The 7,466-nt window shown below is 34.3% G+C and overlaps 1 pseudogene; it reads right to left on the bottom strand.

Moving 5' to 3' along the window:
- Positions 1-1,607: 1,607 nt before the first annotated feature.
- LOC122278199 lies at positions 1,608-4,828 on the bottom strand (annotated as a pseudogene).
- Positions 4,829-7,466: the final 2,638 nt, after the last annotated feature.

Raw genomic sequence — 7,466 nt, forward strand, 5'->3', positions numbered from 1 at the left:
TGAGTGAACGGGCAACTAAAGCTGATTGATCCCAGGTCTTGACCACAAGTTAGGCATTTTCAACTCTAAGAGCATCCTCAATAATTAGCAAAAGTTAAAAGATATTTTTAATAAATATGAGATAAATTTTATTTTTAATTATTCTATTCATATAAATCCTCACATATTAGAATAGCTTTTATATATATATATATATATAATAGCTTATATATATATATATAATAAAATAATATAAAATAAATTTATTTTTGATTATTCATAATAAATTCTCACATTAGATTATCTATTTATTTATTATAATATAGTAATGAATAATTAATAATTATTTAAATTTTTTACTTATTAATTTATTTAATTTTATTATATTTTATTATTTTATCTATTATATGTTAATTAGTAATCATATTCTAATTTATTTAATTGGTTAATGGACATGTACGGTATAGTTCATCAAAATATGAGCACTTGATGCAAGATAGTGTGTACAAATCAACCCAGAAGATTTGGTGCATAGTTTAATGGAGATATCTAGAAGAGAAGAGTTATAAAAATAAAAAATAAAATAAAGATTTGATGTGCTACAATATACATCAAATTTAGTTTTAGTTTTAGAATTACTGTGACTAAAATCTGCTGTAGCTACATTTTACCTAATCTAATGTAGACAATTTTGTTGTAAAAAGTAGAATTTTTTTACATTTAAATAATCTGACAAGAGTGCTCTTAAGGAGCCACTGCCCAACGGAGGCAATATAGCAATGCGTGAAATGCCATGGTGCCCGCGAGTAATGGTGTCAAGATGCGATATGATGCCTGCATCTTCGAGACTTGAAATTCTGGAGCATTTATAACGTTGGAAGGTAGGAAATGACGCATTCGATGTACCAGGCAGTATATAATAAATTCTAACAGGATAGAATAGTGAGAAGCGTCTAATACAAAGGGACATAACATTAGCATCTAATGAGATAAGATTGGAATAAAGCGACACGCCGATTAAAAGTCTCATTAAGAGCCAATTAGATAATTAAGCACTCAATGCAGTCGATAAAGACACATGAAGTGAGTCCAAAGCTTTGTACATTTGGAATTCACATTGAATCTACATATATAAAATATAATAAGATGTGCTTTTGTTTCAGTGATCGTTTAAAATAAATTCCATATTTATTCGTTCTCAGCATGTGAGAACATCTGCCTTCCTAAACCAAAACATAAAAGAATCCCATTACTCCACTCTGTGATTAAAATATTGCGGCACTTTTGCCTATGGGTGGCTTTACAGTCACGGATGGTAGTTCCCGCTAGTTGATTTTATGTTTTTTGTTTTTTTATATGTATTTTTTTTTAAACTTATAATTTGATTTTTTTTTTTTTTTTGCTTTTTTTTACATGTATTTTTTTAAACACTTTTAGATTTTTTTTTTTTTTTAAAAAAAATACACAACTTTATTAAAACACCCTTACTTAATTATTAAGTAAAAAAATAAAATAAAAAAATCTCATCAATAACTCTCATCAAAAGTCACTAGAAAAAAGAGTAGCATTTTCCTATTTACCGGGATCAGGTTTTTTTTTTTGATAAGTTTACCGGGATCAGGTTGGGATTGAAGTAATTGCTATCAATATAATGTATCAAAGCAATAAATCCATATTGAATCTGTATTTCCTTCTGAATGGATTGGTATATATGTGTGGGTCCATAATAGGCTGGACCACGATCTGTTGACAGATTGAGAAAGCCCTTTATATGGAAAACAAAAATGCTAACCCACGTTTTTTATAGCCTGGGCTGCTCCCATGCCCATCTCCACGTTCGGGCGATTATCATCGCCCACGAATCTGGACCAGTACCAGTGGGTCTTCCAAATCCTGCCCATCTCTTCAATTGGGATACCCCTTGTCTCAGGCAGGAAAAAGTAGACAAAAATGGTCATCACCAACACATAGAAGGCAAAGAAGAGGAATAACCTGAACTTCTTGTGGCACAGCATTGATAAGAAGCTTTGAGCAATAACAAACGTGAGAATCATGTTGACAGACACGTTGACACTCTGAGCAGCAGATCGGATTTCAAGAGGGAAGATTTCACTAGGCACCAAGATGCCAAGTCCCAAGACCATGCAAATCTGGCAACATAGATGCAAATGAAAAGCACCACAACAATTGCATACCACTTGGGCAACTCACCAGGATCTCCATCCACTCCAAATTTAGCACCAATTGCAGCTGTAACAATAGCCTGCACAGACAGATAAAAACCGTATAATCATAGGTCAACTAATTAACGTCAGTACAAAAAAAATCTCCTTTAAGTTATTATCCGAGATTCCGAACTTTAGGGTCTCAAGTGATAGAGAGATACATGAAGTAAACTTGAAATATTTATTGTTCGTTTAATATTGTTTGGAGTATTTGTATAGGCAACAATAAATATTGTAGGACCTATTTCATGTCTATCTTTCTCCCACTTAAAACCTTTTAAGTTCAGGCAACAAGTCTTGATCTTGGGACTAAAATTTTTATTATGAATAGTTACCTGGCATATGAGCATTTGAATTCCACCTTCGAGGAAAAGAAATCTCCTTCCCCATTTATCAACACCATAAATAGAAACAATGGTTGCAGCAACATTAACACCTCCGGTAAACACCGCCGACATAAGGGAAGTATCGCTTCCAAACCCAATCGTGTTAAACAAAACAGGTGCATAGAACATGATAACATTGATCCCAGTGAGTTGCTGAAAGAAGGGAATTAGGATTGCCATAGAGAGGTGAGGCCTATATTTTCTTTGCAACAAGTTTCTCCAAGGGTGCTCCACTAGTTTTGATGCTTCACAATCAGCAACAAAGTCACTGAATTCTTCCTCGACATCATCTACGCCCCTAATTCTTTTGAGTTTCTCTTTGGCCTCAACGTGTAGGCCCCGCTCAGTCATAGAGTTGGGGGTATCATGAAGGACAAGTGATCCAACGGTGACTATGAGGGCAGGAACCATGGCCCCACCCAAGCTCAAGCGCCATCCCCACCCACCCTTGATCTTTGCAAAGAAGTAGTTCAACACATTGGCAATAAGGATACCAATTGTGATTGATAACTGCAAACCAATGTTTAGGGCTCCTCTATACTTGTGAGGGGCCATCTCAGAGATGTAGAGAGGAATTGACTGCACGTACAGAAGAAGTGACCAGATTCACTTCCAAATCAATACTTGCGAAAACAGATCTCCTCTGTGCATGTATGAACGACACCAACCTAATTTAAGAAAATATCCCACGTTGTCCGAACTTGAAGATCACAAAGAAGAGAGAGAGTGCACTGTAACTTATTGTCATCCATATAAATTTTTATAAAATCAATATTGATGTTTAGCTTCAATACTCTATCCAACGCCTAGTTGTCAAGTTGCCATGCTCCTTGGAAAAGACAAAAATCATTATCCATACGTTGTGGATTCTTCAAGTAAATTATTGAGGGGAAGTCAAAGAACACAGCAGTGAGAGCAGTGAGGTCATTTATATCATGGAGACTTTTCTCAATGAATTGTAATGAAAACAGTGATCTGCAGTTCCAGTTAGTCCAAAGTCCTCTTTGGTTTCTGGGGAGGGACGAATCGTGTCCATCTTTTCCTTCCCGAAGTGTTTCCTTCTATTTATTTAGAAAAAGATTCCGAAAGACTGGAAACAGTGACAAGTAGAAGAAGCCCACATCTCCACAACCATTAAGCAATCACAGAAATGGAACCTAAAAACCCCATATCCGCATCGAACAGTATACATATATATACATGAAGGCACAAATACTAAAACTATTCGCTAATTTTTATGCTACTATTCCCTTAGAATACCTGAAATCACTTCAAAACAATATAAGAAGATCTGAATGTAAAAAAGTACAGTTTCGGCCAATCTGAAGACCCAACGGAATAAACTATTGTGTTTAGTTTTGTTTTCGGACAGCATTTTATTAATTTATTTTTGGTTCTTTTCCTCCACACAACGTTCACTGAACCAAAATAAAAGCACCAAGAATTTCCAACCTTAGGAAGATTCAAGATCCAAGGCAGCAAAAAATATATAAGAAACTACTCCAAAAAAAAAAAAAAAAAAAAGATATCCCAGATCACGGAACAGAGAAAAAAACAAAAAAATACCTGTCCAGCAAACCCAATACCGAAACCGAGTAACATTCGGCCGACGATAAGCATCCAGACGGCTTGGGCAAAGCCATTGAGGATGGCACCCACGCAAAAGAGCAGGCCGCCCAAGAGCATGGACAACCTGCGACCGAATTTACGTGTCACAGTGGACGCCACGATGGATGAAAGCAGAGCAGCCAAATACAGGGACGACGTGAACATTGTCAGCGTCTCACTGTCATATTGGCAGTACTGGTTGGTGGATGATTCCTCATGCTTCTTCCGGTACACCGACGGGAAGAACTTCTTCAAAAACGGGTCCATTGACGTCACTCCACCTGTCAACTCATAATCATAATTTAGATTAAAAGCAAAACGATTTCGATGTTTGATTAGGATTTCCATTCGAAGTGCGTATTCTTTACCAGAAATTCCAATATCATAACCGACAATCAAGGCCCCCGTGGCTGCGACAATACACGCTACGGTTACAAATGGAGTAAGTTTCCCCGTGTACACCTTGCCTGGCACACCATCCGCAGGAACTCCTCCGACAGCAGGCATTTTGGCTGGTCAAAGCTGCAAGGAGAATAATGCTCAAGTGTACGGCGAGAAAGAAGTTCAAAACAAAGAAGGAACCAAAAACTCTGTCGATAGTAATGACGAATGGAGGCATATGGGCCAAGCGGAAGAAGATTTTTAGATTACTGCTGCTCGTTAAAGTATATATGGCGACAGGATCATGGCTTTTTCCCAAAAATAAAAAAGAAAAAAAATCTATTCACAAGTCTCGTACACCTCACATAATTTCTTTTGTTATTTTTTTAAATTTTTTTCTCTTACTAAATACGTGATATATAGATTATGAATAGAATAATTCAATTATTTTAAGAATAATAAAATTAAAAAAAATAAAAAAATAAAAAATTATGTGATATGTGGTGTATGAGACTTATGAATAGTAAAACTTTTTTGAGATGAGAAATTCTATGTACAAGCTTTTACACCACATTTTCACCTAATCATGGTCTGGTTTCTCAATTTTGCCTTTTATCTTAGTACTTAAATATTTATATATATAAATAAAATGACAAAAATGATAAATCACATGTTTGTTAATGGATGTGTGTGGTGTAAAGGTTTTTTTTGTAGCATTTCTCTTTCAAATTACTATTTCTTTTAGAAAATAATCTACTTATAACTATTTTGCAACTATTTTATTGCTTTACATAAAATAATTGTTAAATTTATAATATTGAAATTTATTTTTAATACAGTGTGTTCAAGACCCAATCTTTAATTCAAACATTAATCTAAAAGCCCTATGACTATTGGATACTAATTTAGTTAAGCCTTAAACACTCACGATTATAACATTTCACAACGTTTCTAGATTCGAGGTCCACAGCGGCCCACTCTATCAACACTAACTTGGTGGTAGTCATTTCCCTTTTAGCGGCTTCACTCATTTATTAGTATTAATTGACTTAATACCATATCCATACATAGTAACAAGACATTTTAATCTAGCATATAGGTCACCATCTTCGTAACTTGAACTAATGACGTGGTCCCTGTTCTCATACCAATGGTTAAAACCCAACTATTGATCTAAAAGCTCTAAGATTATCATATACTAATTTGGTTAAACTTTTAACCCTCAAAATCATAACACAATGGTATGATTGTATTAGTTTATTGAAAATGAATTGTAAAATAGTTCTTAAAAGATTCTTTCACAAAACTTTCTATCTCATCTCATCTCATCATCATAACTTTCTCAAATTTTCACTCAAACTAAAATAAATCATTCAACATTTTCAAATTCCAATACAAAAATAATATTAAAACAATATATTCTAATGACATTTTATTCAACTTTCAACTTTAATCACAACTCATCTCATCTCATTTCTAAAAACAAACAAGGCCTAGGTGTCTTTCTTTCTTTTTTTCTTTTTCTTTCTTTTTTCATGTGGAACTTTTATTTATTTTTTTGGTGTGCTATTCAATATTTGTTCGAGTTTTTAGTTACACTTTAATATTCTCGTGTGTGTAGGACAATCATATTATATCCCTAACTTATATCACTCATTTTGTTCCCTTGATATAGTAGTACTACAATGTAGTGATATGTGACTTGTTAAAAAAGTGAAAAACACAAGCATAAAATGGTAAAGGAAATCTAGGATTTTGTTTTCAGATGCTATTTTATTTTGAATATATTTTTTAATTTTTTTAAAAAATCACATGACACTAGCCACATCAAATGAGCAAAATGAATTGTATAAATTAAGAAACATAGTAATATTTTCGGTATATATATTACCAAGAGTCAAAAGACTCAAGAATGATACTACATCCACCTCGGATTGGTACCGATAAGTGTTATATTTCTTTATTGTTTCTTTTTTAAACATTTTTGTGTTAAGGATATCAAGGATCTCAATCTCGTGCTCCCTACAAATTAGGTTATTTGATTTTCAAACTTGTACTTTGTTGTGTTTATCCTGGCTATTATGGTTGTTGTTATTGTAATGTTGTGTTTATCCCTACAACAGTAACATCTATATAATTATAATGATATACACGATTTGGCATCTTGCCAAAACCATCTTTCCTTTCCATTATCTTTCATGGTATCATGAGCCAATCTAACTTACGCTTTAAAGATCATGCTCCCGCTTTTCTAAAACATGCTTGTGTCTAGTTCTTCCTCCTCATCCAATATTGTTTTCCCCAATCCAATGCAACTTGTCTCTATCAAACTTGATGAGACAAAATACCTTGCATGGACTGCTTAGTTTAAATCTATTTTCAAGAGTCACAATCTCCTTGGTTTTATTGATGACTCTAACCCTTGTCTTGCTATGTTTGTTGACGACGATGCCACCAAAAGTGAGTCTGTAAATCCAGCCTACACCAGTTGGTAAAGTCGTGACCAACGTCTACTAAGTTGGATCATCTCTTCTATTACTCCTACACTGGTGGCTTCCCTCTATGGTTTGGACTCTTCATTTTTGGCGTGGCAGTCTCTTGTAGCTCGTTTTGCTTCCCAGTCAAAATCCTGCATTTGCCATTTGGAATGTCAGCTACAAAATCTTCAACAAGGTTCTTTGACTTGTGCTTCATATCTATCTAAAGCCAAGTTCTTGGCTGATCAATTATCTGCTATTGGAAAACTAGTTGATGATGATGATCTTATATCCTTTATTATTGGGGGTCTTAATCCTACTTTTACACAATTCATCACCTCTTACTCCTTCCACACTCGGGAGACTTCTATGTCCTTTTTTGATTTCAAGTCTAAATTGATGAATCATGA

Source organism: Carya illinoinensis, chromosome 10 (genome assembly GCF_018687715.1).
Source record: "Carya illinoinensis cultivar Pawnee chromosome 10, C.illinoinensisPawnee_v1, whole genome shotgun sequence".
NCBI lineage: Eukaryota > Viridiplantae > Streptophyta > Magnoliopsida > Fagales > Juglandaceae > Carya > Carya illinoinensis.